Below are 23175 nucleotides of genomic sequence, written 5' to 3' on the forward strand. Positions count from 1 at the left end.
ATTAGCTATTGAGGAGAGCACTTTCCAGGCAGTCTCCCTCCGCCTCCCGGTGAGGAGCCTTTACTGGGGGTCCTCTTCGCTCTTGGAGGTCTGTAACGAGGGCTCCGGCACCCCCTAATCCCCGCCGAAGGGCCTGGCTCAGGGGGGGAGGGGGGCAGCTCCCAGTGACAGGTGGAAGGGATTTCTCCGGAGCCCCCAGACAATGGCTGCTGCGGGCAGCTTCTGTTTGCATTAAGGCTTTGGCAGCAATCGGTTAATTACGGGGCTAGCAGCAAATGTCAGAAGGTGCTGGAAGGCAGTGGAAAAGGAATAAAGCCCCCGCCAAGCGCTAAGGAGCTTCCTTCCCGGCGGGGGCGGGGGGAGCACATTTTACAGTGACCTCCAGAGAGTCCTACGGGTACATCCATCCCGGCCACTGGCAAGCACCAGAGACAGCCAGAGGAGTCCAGGGAGCCTTCTAATCAGAGAAGAATCTCGGCTGGGCGCTGCTCGATGCTCTCCACCACGTGCCAAGCCCAAGTCAGGCCCTGCCCTGGAGGAGCTCCCCAAGATCCTGGGGCAGCAGCCCAGCACGGTAGGGGCAGTCTGGGGTCTGCGAGCTGTCCTTTGCTTAGCACTCATCTTTCCGAGTGAGATCGGAGCTGCCCTCCCCACCGTCATGGCTGACCCTTTCCCTCCTTCCTTAGACTTGGATATTTATGTTAACCTTTGCTCTCAGAGGTCAGCCATCCCTCTAGCTTCATGAGCAGACCCTGTACCCCCTTCCATCCCCTGCGATCCTCCCTCGGAAAAGGAGCTGGCAGCCATTGGCCATATTTGAACCAAGCTTTCCCACTGGGGATTCACACCGATAATTCCCTGGGCCTGGCATGGCCACCTTCCCTCCCTGCTCATCCTGACCTCTTGGAATTCTCATCTTTCACCTCCACTGCCCCTTAGTTGGGTCAGCTAATAAATATTTAATAAGCCCCTACTAGATGCTAAGTATGTGTGTGTGGTGGTGATGGGGGTTACAAAAAAAGAGGCAAAAGCCAGTCGTTTGCCCTTAAGGAGCTCACAATGGAAGGAAGAGAAAACAAGCAAGCAAGGAGCTAGCTGGAGAAAAAATGGGGACCAATGAAATGAGGGAAGAGGCGTTGGGACAGGCTTCCCAGCTGCTAAGGCTCCCTCCTCCATTTTCCTCTGGCTGGACGCTCCAGAGGGTAAAGGCTGGGCTGCTTTTGTCTTCGCATTGGTCTTCCAGCACTTAGGCCATGCAGTGGGTGCTCAATTGAATGAGTGAGGAACCAGCTCCATCTGACCCAATTCCACCATTCCTTGGAAACTTGCTCCATTCGAGGCCCCACATGGGCAAAGGGAAGGCAGATTTCAAGGGAGAAGTGAAATTAATGAGCCTCCCCTATCCGAAGTAATCCTCCTCCCAGAGGGGCCAGCATCAGCCACCTTCAAAGCAAAATAAAGTTCATTTGATTTGAAGAAAAGCCTTTCGGTGGCTCCAGGCACGCTCGCTTGACTTAAGAGAATTCTTGTTTCCTTTAAGGAATCATTTACCATATACTTAACAGGAAGTTCCGCATCCTCAGGCTTTCAAGACTCCAAAAGTCAGAGTTGACAAAGAAGAAAAAAGCACCCACGACCCGCAGCAGCAGCAGGCGGCTATCTCGAAGCCAGATCGGAGGACAGAGAGCTCCCACAGCTCAGGTTGCCACCTAACCGGTTAATCAACTTAAATGAATTTTACCCAAGATAAGACAGCTGCCAATTAGAGGCAAAAGCCGCAAAACAAAGCCTGGAAATGCTTTACACGATGCACCCAGCCCGCTGCCAGGAAGGGGTCGCACCTCCTTCTGGCTTCTAAAGTGGTGCCAGGTGCAGGAACTCTTAAAGGAGAGAGAGCTCTAGAGTGTCCATCTGGATGACGGACACGTGAGGGCCGCCATCTTGATAAGAAAGGGTGTAGTGGAGCAGGTATGGGGTGAAGAGTCCCAGTCTCAATCTCAGTAACATCTGCACCCCAAAGTGGAAGTTAGCACACACCCTTTTTTGGGAGGGCAAGCTGGGTTTTGGGGATTTCACCCTGACAGATCATCTGGGGCCGGTGATACATCAACTGCCTCCAAAGGCAGAAGTAGGCCCCAGGACCCTCCTCACAATCTCAGTAGGGGTAGGCCTCCTGGGCCTAGCTTACAAGTATGGCCATGTCACTAGCTACTAGGCTGTAAGCTAGAGGAGAGGCAGTCAGGTGGTGAATACTTTGGTCCACTGGGGCATTTAATGGGCCACATGTTCTGAGGCGTCACACGTCTGCCCTGTCCAGTCATCGCTCCTCCCACCCCAGGATGGCTGCTGCCAAGTTTCTTTCCCACTGGGGTCCAGACCCCTAAAACATTCAGCTCCAGCCTCCCCACCAATCAAATCAGCTTCCTCTTTAGACTCCTTTAGCACTTCACTGCCAGGACCAGACTTGGTAGTCTCCTCGACCACAGAAGCCTGGGTGCTGGCTTAGGCCCCTGCTGCCTCTGGGCTAGCTGAACTGCCCCATCTTGCATCCCTCAAGGCTGGTCCAGGAAGGCTAACCCTAGAGAAAGCTCTGTCCTAAGCCCCCTCTTTTCTCTCTTGGTGACCTCATTAGCTACCATGGGTTCAATTATCTTCCCCATACAGCAGCTCCAGGCCCCTCCCTGATCTAGCTCAAACCCCACATTAGCCAACCACTGCTTCCAACTGGATATAGACACGTCAAAGTCAATATGCCCCAACAAATCTCAGTTTCCTCCCAGAGCCACCCTGCTTCCTAGACGCCAAGGGCACCCTCGGGGTCCCAGCCAGACAGGCTCAGGATCTCGGAGTCATCTTCAGCTCTTCCTTCTCCTTCTCCCTCTCCCCGACTCCCTCCCTATATAATTGGTTCCTAAGTCTGGCCGATCCTACCTCCACGATCACCCCGGCACAGGCACTTGCCACCTCTCATCTGGGCTAAGGCCTCCTATTTGGTCACTGTGCCACAAGCTCCTCTGCTCTCTGAGCCATCCTCTACCCAACTACTGTAGCATCAGCCCTGAGGCACACATGTGACCAGAGCATTCCTCTGTTCTATAAACTCCACACCAGCGATTTCCAGTGGGGAACCTTTAGAACTCAAGAGCGTTTCAAGTCTTTCCCAATGGGGCCCTGGCCTCTTCTAGATTTAGTGCAAGTACCCAAGTCTGCTCCTTCCAGAAGGCCTTTCTCTAACCCCCGGGCTCCTAGCTCTTTCCTCACACTCAAACTGTAGAACGTGGTAGAGTGGGCCTCCATTGCGAACAGAGTTGGCTTAGGAGTCACAAGACCTGGCTTGGAATTCTGCCTTGATTTGGGAGACCCGGAGGAGCAGAGGGAGCCTCCTCAGCCAGGAATTCCCAACACCAGTGAAATCACAGCTTCTGCCCCATCCCGAGCTTTTCCGTTTCTGTCGTGGATTGTTTTGCCAAGAGACTGTACACTCCCCGAGGGCAGGACCCATGTCCTTTGTGCCCCCACAAGTGCCAGCAGCCCAGCTCTCTGCTGCCCTGGGGAGGAAAGCCCACAATTCTCTTTTTCAAGGGCAAGAAACAAAAGGAGCCTGTGGGAAGTGAACAGCCAGCTCTGCAGATCATGGCCCAGCCCATTGCTGACAGGCGGGATGAGGGGCTCCTGGCGGGGCCAGAGGCTGCTAAGGCTGCATTTGGCAGGCCAAGGACGGCTGAGCTAATCAGGAGGGGATTGGAGGCGAAACTGGAGGGGGAGAGAAGAATGTCCAAGGAAATCTGTAAAATGAGATACTGTAGACAGAAAGCGCAACAATCCAGGGGTCACCGGGTCATCCAGGCAGAAAGAAACAGGAATGAGGGCCAGGAAGAGCCCTTCTGGTGTCAGATGTCACACTGACCCACAGAGGAGAAGCAAATAAAGAATGATGACAGCTTCAGCACCGTACTAACAATCCCAGTGTCTCGAAGCCGGTCAGATTAGACACATGCTAGAATAGGAGAATAGCACATACTTTGTTCACAAGAGATGGGCCAAAGCCAAGAGTCGGAGGGCTAAGACTATGGAGAAAGAAGGTGCCTGACAGAAATCTGGGAACCAGGCAGTAGGTGGGATCATGGAGAAGGACACTTGAGTGAAGACAAGCCAAAAGAACTGTTCCTGGAATATGCCACAGACAGACCAGTCAAATGAAGGATCTGGGTGGTACTTTGCCAACGCAGGGGACATCAGGAGCCCAGAAGTGAGATCCAGCAGCGTGAGGGAGCCCCGGGTATACGTTAGGGGACTCCTTCCTCTAGAATCAGAGCACTTGAGAAATTCTTGACCTATCTTGTTGCTAATTTCAACTTTGGGGAGGTCAAGCTACTGCTCTTTACCTAAGCACAAAGGACCACACATCTAGAGCCAAAAGGGACATTATAGGCCAGGTCTAATCCAAGCATGTCATAGATGGGGAAACTGAGGCCCATCGAGGTTGAGTGACATGCCCAATGTCAAATAGGTAGCAAGTAGCAGAGGTAGAATTCGAACCATGGTCCTGTGAACTCCAGTTTGGGACCCTCTCCACTGCCCTTCTTAATTCTAATCAGAAGTCTCAGAAGGGGCTGCGAGTTTAGAGGGATTCTGAAGGTCTCCCAGGACTTGGCTTTCTCAGCTCTTTTTGGAGCATGGATCCCATAGATGTTCGTAGTGGAAGGAAATGCTCAGTGTGAGATAGAAGTTTGTGAAAAGGAAGAATAAGGTATTTCAAGGCATAAAATACACCGTTGCATAAAGTAAGATCACAAAGGAAACAGATTCTCATAAAATAGTTCTCAAAACAGGAGAACAAAAGTTCGTGGACCCAGAATCGAGAACCCCTTATTCTGTCCAACCCCAACAGAGGACTTGAAATGTTAAGGGACTACTCCACAGTCATATGGGAGAGTGGCAGAGGCAGGATCTGAACCCAGGCCCTCTGAGTCCAAAAGTTGCCCTCTCCTTTCACTCCCTTGATAGAGATTTTGATAAAGAGAATGCAGGATTCCAGGAAGAGTAGAATCCCTTAGCCTGAGACTCTAAGAGGCCAAGCTAGTAAGAGGTCAGGCCAAAGGAAATCCAAGAATCCAATTACACCTGACCTGAAGGCCAGAGAGAAAGCAATCACCCAGAGGGGCCACCCTTTCAAAAGGGAGAAAGAGGGTGGAGGAGGAACTAGCCAGGGGCAATGGAGAAAAGAGAGGCAAGGCCCGGGAACCAGCAGCCTGGGGAAGTCTCTAGGCGAAGCAGACAGAAAGGGCTTTGAAAGCCAGGCCTAGGGAGAAAGGGTGGAAGCCCACCGCTAGCAGCATGGAGAGGAAAGGGTTGACTGGTGAAGTCAGAGGCTGAGCGAGCTGAGGGGATACTGGGGTGGGCTGGGGGCTACTAGGAACACTGGGTCTCCTTGTCTTTCCCTTTGTCAGGGGGTTAGAAAAGGAGGGAGGCAGCTGGCGAGGGATTAGCTTGGAATGTGGACAGAACAGGCCCCAACTGGCCATGAAATCAGGAGGCTTCTCCATAGGCCCAAAGCGAGCTGGGGATTACAGAAGCACCCAATGAAGTCAAGGCCAGACAGGCCAGGTGGGCCATGGAAGCCTGACACCAAGTGTGGGGGTACTGCCGGGGCCCAAGAAAGAAGAGCTGCTGAGGCAGCCCACCCCCTCCCCCTGCCTGTGAGCCTTTTCCTCCCCATTTTCTCAATACCGAGTGAAGGAGAGTTCTTTCAGGGAACCCTCACCAGGTGCCAGTTAAGCTTGGGGATGGCAAAGATTGTCTGCCCTCTCAGAGCGCTGGCCATGGCGGAGAAATGGAAAGCCCTTGGGTCTGTGGCTACATCCCTAGTCAGGCGAGGGAGGGGGGTTTCGGGGCCTAGAGGTGGGGCCGCTGGGGAGGCCTGCCCATCCTTCAATTCACCAGAGGAACAAAGGTGGTGTGACGCCCACCCATAATGGAAGTAGCAGGCATGTATAGATAGGCAAGAAAAGAGAAGCTTCAGGCTTTGCAAAAGATTTACAGATATGAGCCTTCTAACAACAACCTTGGGAAGGACTTGCTAAGGTTTATTCTCATTTTACAGATAAGAAAGAGAGACTCAGTGGCCCACCCAGAGTCACAGAGCTAGCTACTAAGGCAGAATTTGAACTTGGGTCTTCTTGACTTAGTGGCAGCAAGTGGCAAATAATGAGGAAGGAGATCTCAGACTGATCACAGAACCCAGAGAACCACACGAGGCTCCAGGACCAAAGGAACCCTGGAAACATGAGGCTTCAAGTTATGGATCAGTAAAAGTAGTCGGGTGCTGGCTTTGAAAAGAACAGATCACAGACCTAAAGCCCGAAGGAAGCCTACAGGCCATGAGTCTAAGCCCTCGTTTTTAACCCTTCACCTTCCACCTTAGAATTGATACTGTGTATTGATTCCAAGACAGAAGAGCAGTAAGGGCTAGGCAATGGGGGTCAAGTGACATGCCCAGGGTCACCCAGCTGGGAAGTGTCTGAGGCCAGATTTGAACCCAGGACCCCCCATCTCAATCCCCTGAGCCACCCTGCTGCCCCCAAACCCCTCATTTTATAGAGGAAGAAACTGAGGCTTAAATGCAGGTTCAGTGCCTTGTCCAAGCTAACCAGTGTTTGAAGTGTTTGAAGCAGGATTTGAATCTAGGTCTTCCAGAGTACAATATTTGCTCCATTCTATGCACCTAGCTGCCCTATTTATTTTAGTAGCTTCTGGGAAGAGAAAAATGGCAGAGACCAAAAAGGAGACCAGTTGGGACTGTCATCTGGACAAAGGCCTAGAAGGGGCCTGATAGACCTTGTGGCAGGAGAACAGCCAGGCTTTGGCATCTGGCCAGACAGAGGCATGGGGGAGAGTGGGAAGTCATGGGTGACTTCGGGTTAACCACCATGGTGATTTAGAGGATGTCGGCATCTAGCCTCAGCAGAAACAGGGACACTGGGAAGAGGGAGTTGGGGGGGGGGAAGATGACCTATGGAGGGTGGCATGCCAGGATGGTGGTGCCCAGCGGGCAATAAGGTCAGGAAGGGGATGAGGCCTGCGAGAGAGATCCAGGAGCCATCTGGGCACTGCCACTACATCTCCCAACTCACAAACCAATGGTGTCTGGAAGGCCAGGCCTTCCCACCACCCAAAGCCATGCCTGGGGAGAGCAAGGCTGTAGAACGTGGGTTTGAACCTAGGCTCCCCTGGGCTCTAAGGGGTCTATGGGCAGATCGTAGGAGGTCCGTGAACTTGGATGGGGAAAAGGACATACATGAAATTATTTAACGGCATGATCATGAGCAGGGGCTGAGACCTGAGACCTGAGCAGACCAACTGGCAAAGGGGACCGTGGTACGAAAAAAGGGTGAGGAAGCCTGCTAAAGAAGCCATCCTCCCACAAGGGGGGATTACAGGTTAGACCCCTGGGACGTCTGGCAACCCCTCCCCGCCAAAATATTCTGCTCCTCCCTCTGGAGAGAAGCCCATGTCTGAGAGCAATCAGAGGCTCCTGTTAGATGGTATTTCATTGACAGAGAACTCCCAGGGGCAGCAACTCCTACCAGGCAAGTCAGCAACATCTCAGCATCTGCCAACATGGAGAGTCGGCAAATGAAGTGACCTGCCCAGGGTGCCACGTCCAGTATGTGTCAGAGGCAAGGCTTGAACTCGGATCTTCTTGGCCCGCTGCTCCCTAACCACCACACCATCTTCATTCAGGCTGAAGCAGTCCCATTCGCCATTGTTTGGACAAAGGCACCCATTAGAGAATTGAGGGGCCCTCCACTTTGCCTGGCCCACTCCGCAGGCAGGCCAGGCTAACCATTGAATGCTAGATTTCAGCCAGCTATGCTATGCTATGCTGAATAGCTACTTCTTAACATATGCAATAAAGATTAGGACAAAATCCTGTTTTTCTTTCCCATTTCCAAGTAAAAACCATGAATCATCATTATTAATTGCCTGCCTCATTTTCCTAATGAAAAAGTGGCTGCCAAGAAGGGCCAGAAATGTCCACATCTGAATGGGCTCGCAACAGGTTTTTCCACCCTTGGAGCCTCAGTTCATCTGAGTACACCAAGTTTCCAGGAGGCTGGCCTGGCCTGCCGCGGCCCAGCCAAGCTTCCCCACAGAAAGCCTTGGTTTGGAGAATGTATTCGATTCCCAGCCGACATTACAAGACTTTAAACGCCATAAACTAGGATGTGTCAAGATCAAAAGGTCAAAGGGGACCAGGCTAAATTTTTGCAGCCAGAGTCCAGCTATTAAATCTCCTGACAATAGGCTTCTCTCAGGGACTGATTAAGTAGCCTATAACATGGTTCCCAAGCGAATTCAGACTAGTACCATCAGTTGGCTGGCCTAGAAAGGTCTAGGACAATGATAGTGAACCTTTTAGATACCAAGTGCCCAAACTGCAACCCACACGCACCCTCCCCCCCCCCCCCCCCCCCCCCCGCCTTACCAAAGACAGAGGAGGGAGGAAGTGCTCCCATTGGGCTGCTGGGCAGATCGTGGGGTCATGTGAGAAATGCCCTGAGGCAGGCATGGAAAGGGAGGAGGGAGAAGGGACACTCTAGCACATGTGTCATAGGTTCACCAACACGGGTCTAGGGGATACACAAAGCATCCCAAGAATAAAGGATAAGGGCAAAGAAATTGTGGAAGAGGGGGCAGCTGGGTAGCTCAGTGGATTGAGAACCAGACCTAAAGATGGGAGGTCCTAGGTTCAAATCTGGCCTCAGACATTTCCTAGCTGTGTGACCCTGGGCAAGTCACTTGACCCCCATTGCCTAGCCCTTACCTCTCCTCTGTCTTGGAACCAATATACAGTATTGATTCCAAGATGGAAGGTGAGGGTCTAAAAAAAAAGAAATTGTGGAACAAAATAAGAAAAAAGCTACTTTTCAGAGCTGTCCTTAATTGAGTAAATACTCACAATCGCCTCAAGCAAAAATGTTCCCCCACTGATGAACGCCTCTTTTCTCTCCCACAGCACACCAAGAAGGTTGTACACAACACAACTTGGGAGAGCAGAACCCAAAAGCAAGCATCATGGATCCAGGGTCCCCAAAGAAACAGAAGAGATCAGAAAACCCCAGTGAGTATTTAGACCCAATTGTTTCAAACACTTTCTAGAAGCATCTTTCCTATTTGCAAGGATCATATCGGTTAATATCTAATATCTCAAACATACAAATAGAACTTTCTGAGTCAACTGAAATAGGGGCACAGACCTATCAGTAGGGGGGAGATATCCAATTACAAGAGAAGGGATGTTTTTCTTTCCCTTTCCAAGTAAAAACCATGAATCATCATTATTAATAGTAATAATTAATTATCAAATTAATTAGTAAATATTTATAAAAAGGAGGGGTTTTGAATATTCAAAAAATGAAAACAGATTCACTCCCCAGCCCCTAATTCTCTTGGCAAAAACTTGGAATGATTGCTAAAAATTCATCGGAAGATACTACATTGTATTTCTTTGGGCAATTTATTCAACATCACACACACTCTCACATATTTGGAAGTGTAAAGCTTAAACGTAAAGAGAACCAATCTAGTGTGTCTGTATGGGTTGGTACCGAGATCCGGTGTATTGGGGCAAAATGGGCCAGATAAGGTCGGCTCACTAGCCCAGTGGATCACCAACATCTGCTTACAAAACACCTCCTCTACCCAGGGCCCTCTGCCAAGCCAGGCCTGAAGCCCCAACCAGTGCTCAGCCAGCCAGCTCGGCTCTTGAAGACTTCCAGGGACGGAACTCTCCCTCCCCATTCCATTTCTAGACAGCTCTAATTGTTAGGAACATTTTCCATATATTGAGCCAAAATCTGTCTCTAACTTCCATCTATTGATGGGCCCTTGGGGCCAAGCAGCACAACTCAAATCTTTCTTTCACATGAAGACCCTTTGAATATCCAAATATTTTATGACTATCATCATGAACCCCTCCTCTCCCAGTCCCTGTCTCCTTTGGACTACACATTCCCAGGTCCCTTCCATCTGCCCCACAAAGCATGGCTTTGAGGCCCCCTCACAATCCTGGGCATGCTCCAGCCTGTCAAACCCCACCTTAAAATGGGAAGCCTAAAACTAGACCTAATACCCTAGATGTGGCCTGACCACAACCGAAAGACAGCAGGATGGTTACTGTTCTCATTTTGGGTCTGCTACAACTGTTCCTAAAAACCAAGATTGCATTAACTCCGCTGGTGACTTAAGAAGCTTGTAGTTCGTCTTCCACAAGTGATGGACTAGCTTCTTGTTCAGTACTTGCATGCTAGAATCTTTTTTATCTCAAATGTGGAACAATCTCACATTTGTCCCAATCCCCTTTCATTCTATTAGTCATCCCAGCATCTCCATGTTTCAAGAAAATGACAGCGTCCATGCCCCTAGCCCTTTACAAGTGACGAAGGGATTGACACGTGACATTTGACGTGATTCTCACACTTTCCACAGACGTGGAAACAGAGGCTTAGAGGTACTGGGTGACTTGTTCAAAGTTATACGGGAACAAGGTCAAGCTAGCATTCAGACATATGACTCCTGACCCCAGATCCAGTGGCCTTTCCATCAGTGAGTACCAAGGATGCCAATTGTGTAAACCAACTATTATTAGCTCTTACCACCACTTCTGTGTCACTCTCAGGCTTAACAAGTGTGCCACCTAATTTTGTTATCCTGATCATTCATCCCTATGTCCTTCCCCTCACTCTGAGTCAGATCACTCAGATGGTGTCACAGCTGCCTCCCTACCCTGTTACCTAGTCACCATTGCTCTTATCTTTCCCCCAAGGCCACAAGGAAAGCCTTGTTAAATGCCATATTGAAATCCAGGTGTGCTCTGGTTCCCGCATGTCCCTGGTCTTCTTTGTTGTGGACCTGTGCTGGCTCACATCGTTCTCTAAGTGCTTACTAACCACCTGGAACCATCTATTCGATAATTGAATGAGGAATTGCTAGCCCACTTCCTTGTCCAGCTTAAAGAGGCTGCTTTCTTCCCCGTTTTTGGAAAATCAGCACACTGGCCTATCTCTGGATCCCTGAGGGTCCCTAGGATCCCTCCAAGACCACTCAGACTTCCCCATTTCCTGGTAGAAACTGGCCACGTGGCTAAAGTTCCCGGCTCCCCAGAATACGCCAAGTTATATATGTAGGCCATGGGGCAACTGGGGGGCCTGGGCCACAAATACTTCCACAGCATTTCTGAGGTGGGAGCAGCTATACCCTGGAGCCACAGACTGCCTAAAGGGAGGGGAAGGGAATTGCCCCACTCTGGGGAACCTGTCCGGCTTGGTTGTTCTCTTCTCCATTTCCCATTATGTCCTTGTGGGGTCAAATACAGGTTTGACTGCATTCCCTAGGTGTAGCCAGTCTGAACCACCAAGGCTCCTTTGCTTCCTAGTAATCAGACATGCAGATCTGTTCCCTAGAGCCTCTAGGTGGCACTACAGCAGAGAGCACTGGGCCCAGAGTCAGGGAAATGTGAGTTCAAATCCTACTTCAGGCACTTCCTAGCTGTGTGATCATTTTGTTTGCTTCAATTCTCTCATCTGAAAAATGAACCAGAGAAGGAAATGGCAAAACCACTCCAATATCTTTGCTAAGAAAACCCCAGCTGGGGTCACCAGGAGGGGAACACAAGGAAAACGCGGGAACGATCAGAGACGTATAAGCCACCCCCTGTAGGGCGGCACCCAGGACACACTAGAGGGGTGAAGATGGGGAAAGAGTACGAATGAAGGCCTCGGTAGTGTCAGAGATAACCGTAGCCCGGTGAGAGAGACAGAGAGAAGGGGGAGGGCAGGGGAGAGGAGGGGAGAAGAGACAGCATCCCAACCAGTCGTGTCGCCAGACTGACTCTGGGTCAAAGACAAAGTGGGAGCCAGCAAGCCTATTGCTAGGACTTCATCCTTCAAAAATCAGAAAAAAGGGGAAAATGGAACCTCTCTGTACAAGAATGTTCCCAGCAGGGCTATTTGTAAGAGCAAAAACCTGAAAACCTCTATGTGCAACCACTGGAGAATGGCTGAATAAATTAGGGAATGGAATATTATGGCGGTGCAAAGACAACAAATCCAGAGCCAAGAAATCTGGAAAGAGTGCTCCAAAGCCATTCGAGGCAAGGAGGGGCCGAGCCCGAGCCCTGTGAATGGGGCAGGAAAGCCAGGGAGGAGGCCCAAAGGTTCTGTGTTCGGGCTGCCCACAGGTCTGGCATTCGTCTGTTGGTCCCTTTGCTTCTGCTTTATGAAATGGAAGACTTTATTCCCTATTTTGTATAGTTCTCTGTCTTTGTTGAAGGTTAAGTTTATAATAATAGCAAGTTGTTTCAATTAGCTGAAAATTCGGCTGGCTGGTGGGCTGTTTGATGTGAGAAGCAAAGCTCTCCATCAGTGAAGCACGTTCCCATGAGGCCTCCCAGCAAAGCCTCTTCCCCAAAGAGAAGGGGAAAACCATCCTCAAGTGTGTCCCCCAGAGCTGGGCGGGTGAACAGCTCTCGGGCAGACCCCCTTCCTGTCCCTCTCCGGCCACCTGAGCCCTTCGACCACTTGGCACAAGTCCAGCTTTCCCCTTGCCAGATGAACAAGGCCAACCCCCTCCCAAAGAAGATCTTCCCGGCACTCCTGGCCTTGTCCTCAGCCTTGGAGCTTCGGTACCTCGAGAAGGCCCTGGCCGGTGAGGGAGCAAATGAAACATCCCACACCCAACCAGGCAAAGAGCCATCGCTTTAGCCCTTGACCCCTCAAGAGGAGAGCAGAGGAAAGAATCTTTGAGCGATCACAGCCCAACTCCCCCCTCCCATCTGTATAGAGGAGGAAACTGGAACCCAGAAGGGGAGGTATTGGAGCGAAGGCCACCCAAGAAGTCAATAGCAGAAAAGGGGCCAGAACACTGGGGCCACCGGCTCCCTGCATTGCACTGTCCCAAGCTCTCTCTGGCTCCTCGAATGTGCCCACTGCACCGCCTTGGGAATATACACAATTTCATAGTGGAGGTGATTGGGATGGTGGAAGGTCAAGAATGAAAAAGGAAGCTCTGAGCCTGCCCTAGTGAATCCAAGGGCCCTTCCTCAGTTTCTCGCACAGGATCGCCCTGCCCATGTCAGCCCAGCTATTGCATTCACTGGATCCTCAATTTGGAGCTGGAAGGACCCTTCCAGACCACCCAGGGAGACCCTCTCATTTTACAAATGAGAAAACGAAAGCCCAAGGCAAAGCAATTGGCCATGGTCGTGTAGGTAGCATCGTGGGTGGGATTTGAACCCAGCTCCTCTGACTCCAAAACCTAAATTGGCTCTTTAAGGCTTCCTTCTCCACAAAGGCTATCAGTCATGACTAGGCAAGTGAAATCTGAAAAAAGGAATTGATGGCTTCATTTGAAAGTAAACTCTCTAGTCTCCCCAAGCCCCCAATCAGGTACTTTCTTCATAAAGGGCCAATACTCTGAATGTCATCCCAGACAATATTGTCCCCACCCAGATTTGCTCAGAGACCTTTGCTTCCCACCTTACTCCCCACTGCCTCCGAGTCAAGGCCAGCTCCTGGGCCTGTCCGATGAAGACCTACCTCATCCTCCTGCCTCCAGGCAAACTGGATCATGACTCTATTCCTTCAACTTTCCAGCCTCCATGCCACTGACTAAATTGCTCTCCAATAAATGTAGTATCACCCCCGCCCCTCCCCAGCTCAGCCTGCTCCTTTCAAGCCCAAATCAAAGACATTAAGGGCAGAGAAGATGTGGGTTCCAATCTCACTACTTGGCGATTGCATGAACATGATTTCCTTCTCAAATGGCCACACCCCACTAGCTCCAGCTCCTAATATCTGTTGCCCGCCATTTTCCCCTCAGAGCAACCGTGTTATTCTGTGTTCTGGTTATGGGTATGAGGTAATAACACCAGAGTGGATAGAGCCCTGGGCCTGAAGACCAGAGTGCAAATGTGAGCCCAGACGCTGACCAACTGAGTGATCCTGGGCAAGTCACTCACCTCTGTTTGCCTCCATTTCTTCTTCTGTGAGATAGGGCTTATGTAGCACCTACCTTGTAGGGCTCTTAGGAGGCCCAAAGGAAGTGATCTTTGTAAAATGTTCAGCCCAGAGGCTGGCACATGATGAGTGCCACGTCTGTAACGACGACGATGAACACCTCCCACTAGACAAAACAACTCCATGGGGAAAGGGGTTGTCTCTGCAAACCTCTCCCTCCCCCTGCTCCCCATAGTGTCCCCGGAATGTTCCCAGCCTCCAAATGGCTGCTCTCAGAGCCAGCCTGGCTTGAGGTACATCTACAGTCACACAGAGAGGACATGGCTGCCCACACACCCCAGGACATGGCGGTCTGTTCACCACCCCTACCATGTCAGGCGCTCCCTGAAGACTCAGGACACGGCCAAGTCCATCACCTAGGTGGGGAGAAGAGACTAGCTAACACAGAACCAAAAGGCTGCCCACGAGGCAATGTCTGCAGCTAGCTAACTGGGTGGCATGTCCCAAAAATGGGTGGGACTGAGAACAATGACAGTTTGAACAGCCCAAAAGCTGGGGGAAGAGAGAAGAAGGGTTTGGATGGGGGAAAAGGCCCTGTAGGCCCTGAGACAGAATGGAGCAAGGCATGAGAGCTGGAAGGGCCTCAAGTCGAATCCCCTCATTTTATAGGGCAGGAAAATGAGACCCACAGAGTGGTTAAGGGACTTACCCAAGGTCACACAGGATTTGGGGGGGTCAGTGAAAAAGCCAGTCTGACAAAAGAAGGGAGAATGGGGGGTGGTCAAGGTTGGGTAGTGGGGTGGGCTCAACAAGCTGATGGAATAGGTAATGGAGAACCACTGGAGGGCCATGAGCCGAGAACCAACCTGATACAAGTGATGTTTCTGGGAGATTGGTGATCGGGGGCCTATGGGATGGATGGAAGAAGAACAGGATTTGAGGCAGAAAACATCTGGGAGCTTAAGGCAGCAGGTGAGAAGGTGAAGAAGCTGGAAAAGGAAAGAAAGGAGACCAGAGGTGTCCCCAAGAAAAGTCAAGAGGGCTTGGTGACCACCCGAATGCCCGGATTTCCCTCTATCTGAAAAGCAGTGGAACAAAGGGCTTGGAGGGGGCCGAAGAAGCCAGAAGGAGCCCCGGCCTAGGAAGGGGGAGAGTCTTTGACTTCGAGCAGGACTGTGTTCTCTTTGGGAGATTTCCTCATGCATTTTCTGAAGTCAGAGGGTCTATTTTGTCTCCCTCCCTCCTTCCCTGTTACTGCAGGGAGCAACACCGTCCTTCCCATCCCCCAGCTCACAAGCTGAGTCAGCCTGGACGTCGTCAGCACTCCCTCTCACTGCCCACATCCAAGGTGTTGCCAAGGCCTGTCCATTTCACCTTTGCAGACCCCCTTCTCTCCTCTGCCCCTGCTGCTCCCTAGAGCAGACCCTCATCACCTCATCCCTGGACTACTGCAACCGCTGCTCAGGGGGCCGCCCGCCTCAGGTCTCTCCCGTTCCAATTCCTCCTGCGCTCAGCTGCAGCTGCCCAAATGCCCTTCCTAAAGCACAGGCCTCTGGCGCTCCCCCTCCTCAGTAACAGCCCAGGATCAAACCCCAAATCCTCTGGCAGCCCCTCAGCCTTTCCGGTCTTCTTCCCCTTCCCACTTCTTGGACTCCTCTGCCCAGTGACCCTGGCCTCCTGGCTGTTCCACCAATAAGATCCCCCCATCTGGTGACTGGAAATTGGCACTGTCTGTCCCCCATGCCTGGAACACTCTCCGTCTTCCTCTCTATCTCCCAACTTGCCTGCCTTCTTTCAGGTCTCAGTTCCAATCTGTACTTCTCCAGGGTGCTCACCGGCCTCGTACCACCCCGTCCGGATTGTCCAGCGCTCCCCACTAAACTCCACTCCCTCCTTTCCAGGAGAGCCTCATGCCATCCTTTGCTCATCAAAACTGACCTTCGTGTACCTATACCCTCTGATCCTGCTCTCAGGCTAATACTAATGGGCCCCCCAGGGAAAAAGTCCAGTTTTACTTGGTGCCTGTCTTCGGGAGATAATAGATTAAATCCAAGGAACAATCAAAGAACAGACTTTCAGGCTCCAGAGGGGGAAGGGGGTAGGGACAGAGAAATGGGGCAGGCAGGCCATGAGGCCAGCACGCCTCTGACGGCCCTGGGTGGTGGACTCCCTACAGTAGGAGTTCTTCACCTGGCTTTCTTTGCAATCATCTGGGTTTTACTTGAAGCATTTAAACACCTTATTCTGAGAAGGGAACCCCAGGCTCACCCAGATTGCCAAAAGGGTGGGGAACGAAGCAAGGTGGCCACCCCACTCCCACCCCCAAAGTGCACCTCCAGCAGCACTCCAGCCAGTGTTTGGAGCCAAGGAGCTCTGTCTCCTCTCCCAGGCAGCTGATTGCAGGGCCCATCTCCCCCGATGCATCTGGAAGCGATAGTGCTGCCCCAATGGCAACTAGTAGCCAGCCTCAGTGGGCTAAGGACCCAGAAGCCTTTTGCCTTTCCACTGGGCCCATCATTTAATGCGTTCCTCAGGCAAGAAGGTACTCCCAAGAAACTTCCACAGAGTGCTCAGCCCTCTAGAACTTAGAATCTAAGATGGAAAAGTAGCTGGCTTCTCCAGATCGCTGCATGACGGAGGACAGATAGCAACTCAACTCTCTCGAAAACAAAATGAGGCTCCAGAAAAGCAAGGGCAAAGCCAGCTCTGAGTCCAAGTACAGTGCTCTTTCCATTGTGCCATGCTACATCCTGATTAAGAGAAAGAGCAGGGGGAAGAACCAGGCTTTGGGGGCAGTGGGAGGCCTACTCGAAACCTTGGTCATGGTGGGGTACCGGGCCTAAGTCTCACCTGGGTCCTTTGGACACACTAGTCTTGCCAGAGCTTCTAACCAACCAGCCCTTCTGCTCGGTGCTTCCCTGAGCATCTGACTCAGTGCCAGTCTTGCCCCATCTGTGGGGCCTATAAGCTTGCCATCCAATAACAGAAGGCATCTTCTTGCTGGCTGCAATTCTCCACCCAGTTAAATGCTCTGCTCTTAAGGTTGGGTTCTCCTTTCATTTCTGTCTCCCTAGCCAAAGACCTGAAGCAATCTTTGGCTCAAACTGACTCCTTGGATGGAATGGGCCCAGCCCTGACCCTGACCCTAATCCCCCACAAGGAGTCACCATCAGGCTGCATTCTGCCCAGGCTCAACTGCCTTGGGTGCAAACAGTCACCGGAGAATCATGGAATCATAAGAGCCTTGGCTCGGGGTGTCTGTCCTCCATGGATGAAATGTACTACTTCCTCCTCACCTCTGCCTCTCAGAAGGCTCAGCTTCCTTCAAGAAGGAGATCAAGTGGTACTTCCCATGGGAAGTCTTTACTCACAGCTCCACACTTAACCATTGGGACCTCCCCAGTTACTGAAATATCTTGTCCCCCCTGAATAGAACATAAGCTCCTTCAGGGCAGAAACTACCTTCTCATTTTGTCTTTGCAACCACCTTGTCAGGGACTAAGAATTGAAGATGCTTAATTAATGAATCCTTGGTGAATAAATCAATCGTCCAACCTCATCTGGCCTTGCCATCTGCCCTGAAGCCGAAGCCTGCTAAATAGATTGTCTCCCATCTAAGAGAAGAGGAACTACAAGAGGACATCCCAGGGGCAGAGATTGTCTTTGCTCTCCCCTTCCTTTCTGAAGTGCTTAGCGCAGAGCCTGGAACATAGTATGCACTTAAACGCTTTTAATTCCTTCGTATCAGGTTTATGGACTCCCCTACCTCATCTCCCCAGACAACCAGACCAGAAAAGGTTCCTTTGCTGGGTGGCCTGGCCATTCTGACTTCAGTCAGCATCCAGAGGGCCAGTCTCTGAGATGCCTGGCTCCTACAATGGGAACACATTGCTTCCATTTAATCCAGCTTCCTACGGTGATCAATTAGGTATCTCTCCCTTTCTTCTCTCTCTCTCTGTCTCTCTCTCTCCCTCTCTTCTCTCCCTCCCTTCTCTCTCTCTCTCTCTCTCTCTCCCTCCCTCTCTCTGTCTCACTCCCCCTCTCTCTTTCCCTCTCTCTTTCTCTCTCTCCCTCTCTTCTCTCCCTCCCTTCTCTCTCTCTCTCCCTTTCTCCCTCCCTCTCTGTCTCGCTCCCTCTCTGTCTCTCTACCTCTCTTCTCTCTTCTCTCTCTCTCTCTCCCTTTCTCCCTCCCTCTCTCTGTCTCGCTCCCTGTCTCTCTGTCTCCCTCCCTCTCTGTCTCTGTCTCTCTCCCTCTCTTCTCTCTCTCTCTCCCTCTCTTCTCTCTCTCTTTCTCTCTCTCCCTCTCTTCTCTCCCTCCCTTCTCTCTCTCTCTCTCTCCCTTTCTCCCTCCCTCTCTCTGTCTCTCTCTCTGTCTCGCTCCCTCTCTCTCTCTCCCTCTCCCTCTCTTCTCTCTCTTTCTCTCCCTCCCTTCTCTCTCTCTCTCTCTCTCTCTCTCTCTCTCTCTCTCTTCCTCTCCCTTTCTCCCTCCCTCTCTCTGTCTCTCTCTCTCTGTCTCTCTGTCTCACTCCCTCTCTGTCTCTCTGTCTCTCTCCCTCTCTCTCTCTCTTTCTCACACACAGCTTCACATTTATTTTCATATGCTCTGGTATTATCATAGGACTTGTATCTGGTTTTCTCCACTTGATTTTTCTGGGGGAAAAGGAATCACTGATCAATAAAAGGGGAGGTCAGGCCTAGTGGCTTACTGGCCAGGCCTTCCAAAGTATATGGCAGCCTTCTTCTTGACAAACTGTAGGATGGCCAGAATGATGGCCAGAATGGTGCCATGGGAAAAAACAGTGCCCTGGGAGGCCCTCCAGCACCGCTAACTAGTCAGTGGCCTGTTTGTAAACCTTCCAACCAAGCAAGAGATGAGGGCTGTTCTGTGGATGGGGTGCTCTTAGTCTTAGACTTGCAGAGTGGTCATGAAAGCAGTTGGACCAGCTGGTTGGTGATTGCCGAAAAGTGCTGCTCAGCATCCCTGCCCACAAACCAAACCAGGCCTCCATCAACAATATTTCAAGTGTCCATGTGAGATCGCCTTCTTCAACCAGTCAAGACCATCAGGTCCTGGGGAAGGTCTTCTGCAGCTAACTCCCCAGCCCCTGCCCCACTTCCACTACCCTGTGGGGCCATCAGCATGCAACACTTCAGCAAACCAGACATTCTCGGTGGGGCCAGACTGAGGTTCAGTTTGCTGTAGATGAGGCCAGCAACACCTACGCTGCACATTTTTCAAGCTAAAGTCATCTCTTCCACACCGTATGGCTCAGAACGCCGAGGTCCCAACCAAGTGCTTATACAAACACTTGAAAAAATCCAAAATTCATCTTCATGGAGAGGGAAAAACCACGCGACCCCGACACCCCTCCAGCTGTAGGTGTCCTCGCTGCCCGTGACAAGGAGGGCTGGCCATTCTGTTGAGAGGGGAGCACGGGGACCAATCACTCTTGCCCTGCTCATGGTTAACATCACTCGAAGCAACATCAGAGAATAGACTTTCTGCCCCACAGATACTCCCAGAACTTGGTCAGTAATCCACTGCAACCCAAGCCCTGCCCTGGCTCAGTGAAGACACCTAACGTCTAAGAGCAACAGCCTAGTGGATGTGTCGGCTGCCTGTCCTGCTACTTTCTCCAACTAGACACTAAGTGGAAACATCAGAAGGCAAAATCCCTGGACCGAATGGCCCCAGGACCCCACAAAAATGTCTTCACTAAATTAGGATTTAATGGTAGACCCTCTGACGTTGGAAAGGCTTAATCCAAGAATCTGGTCTAACGACATTTCTGAGTCTTTTGCAAAACCTCAGCTGAAGCGATTATCCACCAAGTTATACAAGGAACCAGCCATATGATGAATTTCTCCTTGAGCTAAGTTCCAGGAAAAAGCTGGTGTCTGCCAGCAAGTATGTATGCTTTCTTTGATCAGAAAGTTATATAACCCAATGTCTTTCCCTTTCTGGCTTGCAGTGGCCAGGAAACCTCAGGCCAGGCTGGGGGCCCAATCAGCTCATCCCAGGTGCCTAGGAACTCCCAGGGCCAGTTGCCTTTTCATGGCCTTTGGGAGGTTAGCTTTCTTCCCTGATACAGGCTAAAGTCCGGGGCTGGTCAACATGGCTACCCTGCTTTGCACCCTTTCAGCCTGTCGCCTGCCTCGAATCCTTTTGGAGGGAAGAAGAGAAATTCAAAGGCAGCCAAGGGGAAGGGCTATCTGCTCTTCTCCTGGCCTTCGGGTTAAGGATGCCAGGACTTGTGAGATTTCCAAGGAAGCTAATTCCTGTCCTTCACTCAGGAACAACTCCCGCACCGTGACCACAGGGATAACACGCTTTGGAGTGTTAATACAGGATAGGAAGAAGAACAAGGAAAAATCTGACAGTTGTGCCACCCACAGTGAAATGTTCATGCTCTGCTGATGTAGAAAAAATAGAAACAGGAAGTTTTGAATCATAATTCTGGTTAAAACCTGAGATCCCATAGCTTATTTTTTTAATGGTAAAATACTCAGTAACAAGTCAAAAAAAGAACCTAGAAACCTCAGTGGAGATTTTCTTTAGAAAAACAACTAAAGCTTGCTTTCAGAGTAACGAGAGCCTCCCTTCACGCTTCAGCGCCACGGCCCGATTAAAAAGCTGCATCCTTGTCCTTGTCAGGGACCAGCAGCCCGGAGGGAAGCCATGGCAGTGATTCCGTGGGAAGGAAGGACGCAGATGCAGGATTGCTATTTGCCTTTAGGCACCCTCACACTTAAGCCTTTGCAGGCCTCAGTTTCCTCATCTGTAGCATGACAGAGTTAGACTAGATGATGTCTAGGACCCCTTCCAGCTCCAGAATCAAATGCTATGATCTCATCCTCCAGCTAACGGCACTCTGCTAGTGCCGCAAACCCCAATACAATCCATCACATTGGCTTGGGAAAGGGTACTTGCTTCGAAAAGAACAACCGCATGAAAGATTTCTTTGCCAAAAGGCTTCTCATGCATCGGAATCTAATCCTATTGAGAAGCACACACACACACACACACACACACACACACACACACACACACACACAAACGCACATGCTTGCTGGGCCGGGGTGGGGGGGATTGCAGGGGGAGAGACGGCTAGCTAAATTCTTGTTTCTGTAGCCCCCCTTTGAAAAAAGTGGATATGTATGGCCTGAGTGTCACAGATTGTAAGGGCAACCCCGGCTTGGACCCACAGGGCCACCCACAGATGTCACCCCAAACGAGGCCACCAGCACAGTGCCTGCTTTGTGCCCCCTCCTCATGGTCCCTGCTCTCCTCCTGTACCACCAGCTCAGCAAGATCAGCATTACTTTTGTCAACAGGCATCATGATGTGCGAAAAAACATCTGCCAGTTCTAAACACACACTGCCTAGACATTGGACGCTTGCAACAGAATGCTTTTTCTCTGGAACATCTGGCTCCCTTATAGTTCTGACTGGCTTACTTCTGCCCACCCCACCCCACCCCCAACAGAGCCCTGCCTCCTACTCTAAGGAAAGGTGGGATCTCTCCCCCACTCCATTATTCCCCCCGCAGGGGACTGCCCTGTGGTGGTGGCAGCTCCGCTGTCTTTTTGGAAGCAGAACCAGTAGCCCAGGAGGCAGGAAGGAAGAGTTTGTGAAAAGCCAAGGCTAGGAGATAATAACCTGACCTGGCTGCCATGGCTCAGGAAGACCAGGGACTTCTGTTCCTGGCCCCTGCAGCAAAGAGGGCAATACCCACATGCACTAATCCACCCCCCCAATGTTGAGTAGCTGGCACACCGGAGAGGAAGAAAGAAGGGAGAGCCAGACTAGAAAAAGGTTTCCCACGAAATGCTGCTGTGGGTAACTGCGTGGAGCCCCAGGCAGAAGGGCAGGAGAGCTATAGGGCAAGATGTCTTTGCTCCCTCAGGAAAAGAGGGGCACCTGCCCATCCATACCTCCCAGAGGCCAGAAAAGAATCTACGAGAAGAATGTGAGTTCAATCCAAAGGGATAAACTCCATCTCAAGTCCAGTGATATTCCTTATCTGGACGTCAGGCAGGAACAAACCTGGAGGGAAAGGGGAAAAGGGCCCAGAGCAGCTGAGAGAAGACTCAGGGGCCCTTGTGCAGATGTGGTAGAGGCCCTCTTGCAGGACCTCCTGCTGCAGACTACACCACAATTCAGACAAGCTGGGTCGTCCTTCCTAACTCATCGGAGAGGAGAAGCTGGACAACAAAAAGTGTGTATGGGGTGGGGGGCAGGACGCAGGGAGAGAGACAGATGCACTGATAGCAAGGCCAAAAGAGATGGCCAAGGAGGAGGCAAAAGAAAGTGTAAAAGGACGTGAAGAATTCCAAGTGGCCAGAAGTGAGAGGCAAGGAGACCCTGGTACACAGCAATGAGAACCAGGAATTGTCACAAATGGGATGGTCAGGGACAAGTGTAGACTCTATTTAAGAAGGCAGGCATTACAAAAAGAAGAAGAACGCAGGTGGCTCAGTGGACAGAAAGTCAGGCCTAGACATAGCTCCCTAGCTGTGCGATCCTGGGCAAGTCACTTAACCCCAATTCCCTAGCCCTTTCCACTCATCTCCTTTTTTAGCCAATATTAATTATTACTTATTGATTCAGATATGGAAGGTAAAGGAAGAAGACGGCGGTGATGGTGGTGGTGATGACGATGACGAAGAAGAAGAAGAGGAAGAAGGAAAGAAGGTGGCAGGAGAATACATACTGTCTTGGGAATATTTTCATCAAAAATGGCCAAAATAAAGACATGTTTGTCCCTAAAAGGACCAAGGTTCAATTACATGGAAAGTTCTTCCATGGAATCGCCCTTTCTCCAGTGATGAGGGAGAATTATGGCAATCTGGCAGCCAGGTCCCAATGCAGGAGATAAGAAAGCTAGGATAAGAAGGATGCTCTCCTGGCCCAGTGGAGTTATCTTGCTCAACCAACAAACTTCTGAGCTGCAGCCAAATGGGCATGTAAAGAACGATCTGAGTCTGATACAAAATAATTCTCATATAACAAAATGTGAGCTAGTCTCTTTTTGCTACTCAAGTATCCCCCAAATAGGAAAAGAATAAACCAAAGGATTTTATTTAATGTAATCTTAAACCTAAATTCACACCCAGTAGAAGAACCTTAGATTTGAAGTCAAGATCTGGGTTCTAA

At 50.9% G+C, this 23175-nt stretch overlaps 1 protein-coding gene and 1 long non-coding RNA gene across 6 annotated transcripts in view; one reads left to right on the forward strand and one right to left on the reverse strand.

The window, feature by feature from the left end:
• On the forward strand, positions 1 to 22834 carry LOC103094048 (uncharacterized). Of its 2 annotated transcripts, XR_001625623.2 has the most exons (4): positions 1 to 88; positions 376 to 574; positions 9020 to 9124; positions 22630 to 22834. It is a non-coding gene; the product is annotated as an uncharacterized LOC103094048 (long non-coding RNA). The 2 variants fall into 2 exon arrangements; XR_474884.3 differs by having other exon boundaries at positions 20 to 574; positions 22630 to 22829.
• CLCN5 (chloride voltage-gated channel 5) overlaps positions 1 to 23175 on the reverse strand; it is a 90157-nt gene that overhangs the window by 63186 nt on the left and 3796 nt on the right. The gene's annotated exons all lie outside the window — the stretch shown is intronic.

This window comes from Monodelphis domestica, chromosome X, assembly GCF_027887165.1.
Source record: "Monodelphis domestica isolate mMonDom1 chromosome X, mMonDom1.pri, whole genome shotgun sequence".
Classification (NCBI taxonomy): Eukaryota; Metazoa; Chordata; class Mammalia; order Didelphimorphia; family Didelphidae; genus Monodelphis; species Monodelphis domestica.